The following is a 1,986-nucleotide window of genomic DNA, read 5'->3' as shown; positions in this document are numbered from 1 at the left end:
CAACAACAACAACAACAACAACAACAACAACAACAACAACAACAACAACAACAACAACAACAACAACAACAACAACAACAACAACAACAGCAGCAGCAGCAAAAGCGGTTACAACAACAAATATATAAACAAACAAGCAAACAAACAAAAAAAACACACAGAAAACCCCCAAAAACAAACAAACCTTTTTACAGACATCACCCCAGAATCTTTTTCAGATCATTTCATTTTCCCTGCAACACCCTTGCACCCCCCCTCCCCTCGTTCCAGTTTATAACATTGCATCTTTTTCTCAAAGACAAAAGCTTTCCCCTCGTCCATTTGAATTTTTCACATATCCACTTTCCTTATCTCTTTCATAAAAGTATACTTTGTAACCCCCTCCCCCACATTCCAGTCCCCCTTATATTTGTTTTCCCCTTTTGATCGACATAAAGCACCCCTCGCCCCCCCCAAAAAAAGAAGATGAAAATACCCATCTCCCTCTGTTATACCCTTTCGATCTCCCTTTTACTCATTCTCCGCCCCCCTCTCTCTCTCTGTCTCTCTGCCCCCTCCCTCTCCATCTCTCCCCCTCTCTCTCTACCTTTCCGTTTCTCTGCCTCCTCTCTTCCCCCTTCTCTCCCCCTCCCTCCCCCACCGCCTCCCCACCAGACCCCCGTAAGTCTGGTGGTCGTGTAGCGTGGTGAGGACATGCGCTGATTCTCCCCTCCCCAAGCTGCGACTCGCCCCCGGGGGAGAAAAGACTAGTACAGTAAACATGTTCAAACAAGGAGGTCTGTTGGTCCAGTCGCTGTGACTTGACTTAAAGCGGTCAAGTTCTGGATGTCAAGAGAGCAAGTTTGATTAGGCTGAGCTTGAGGTTTACGCCTGATTCAACACAGTTTAGGTCGTGTTGAAGTCCAGGGATTTCAGAACTTTCCCGTAGTACCGCGACCAGGGTGGCAAAGAAAACTTTTTCCCAAAAAAAAAAAGAAAAAAAAGAAGAAACAAAAGTGGTGGAGGGGGGTGGGGTGGGGGGAAGAAGATAAAAGCCCCTACAATAAGGCTAAGGTTCAGAAAGAGTTTGGAACCCAAGTCATCCACCGGTTACTCTCCTTGATGTATTAACCTACTAGCTGGACAGAAAAAGTTCGTCCAAAGACCTGTTAATAATCCTCTTGCTTAATACCCACTTGACACCAACATTAAATTGAATCTAGATCCGGATGACATCATTTTAGATGGCATTGTGGTTGCACAACAGCAAGATGACAAAGTAGTTCATCCCTGTACAGCGTTCTTTTGTCGTCGGGATTTATCACCGAACAAAATCTTCCGAATCGACCTGTGCATTATTTTCTTGGGAATGCGGGATAGAGGTCCCAAACAAACCCTAAAACCTGCACGGAAAATGCATTTTAAATGGGCTGCAAATTCTTAAAGGTTTGGGCAAATTGACAATAAGAATTTGAATTCTAAGTCCAGAGCAGCACACAGGGGGTAGTCTGTGAAACAACGCACTCTTGAAAAGGTTAGGACGGTCCGTGTTTCGGTGATCGAAGCACCAAAGACACCAATACGGCGTTGTTATTTTTTGAGTTGGGATTCCCATGTAATCTTTGAGAATAATCGCTACCTTAGAATTACAAAGTTCTATCTGACCTTTGGCCCTTTTGAGTTACTAAGAACATTAGGTAAAACACCAAATTTCCTATCTGCTCTATCATAACCGTAGGATTATTCGGAGTCGTCATCAAAATAATCAAAATGTTGCATTAAAAAAGTTTTTCATGTTGTGAGACTCAAAATTGTTTACTTTAAATTTCCTCAAAACTAAGTACTGAGCAGATAGAAATTTATAATTTTGAGGTAGCGACATGCCTTTAGTTCCTCGACTAGCTTGATAAGGATGCAGCTTTTACCCAACGGCTCGGCTTCTTTTACCTGGCCAGTTTCTACACGAATGGCTATGAAAATGGCAACCCCCCCAACCCCCCCCCAACC

Source organism: Aplysia californica, unplaced genomic scaffold (assembly GCF_000002075.1).
Source record: "Aplysia californica isolate F4 #8 unplaced genomic scaffold, AplCal3.0 scaffold00021, whole genome shotgun sequence".
NCBI classification, from domain to species: Eukaryota; Metazoa; Mollusca; class Gastropoda; order Aplysiida; family Aplysiidae; genus Aplysia; species Aplysia californica.
The sequence above is the reverse complement of the archived record's forward strand: the minus strand, read 5'-3'. Positions refer to the sequence as shown.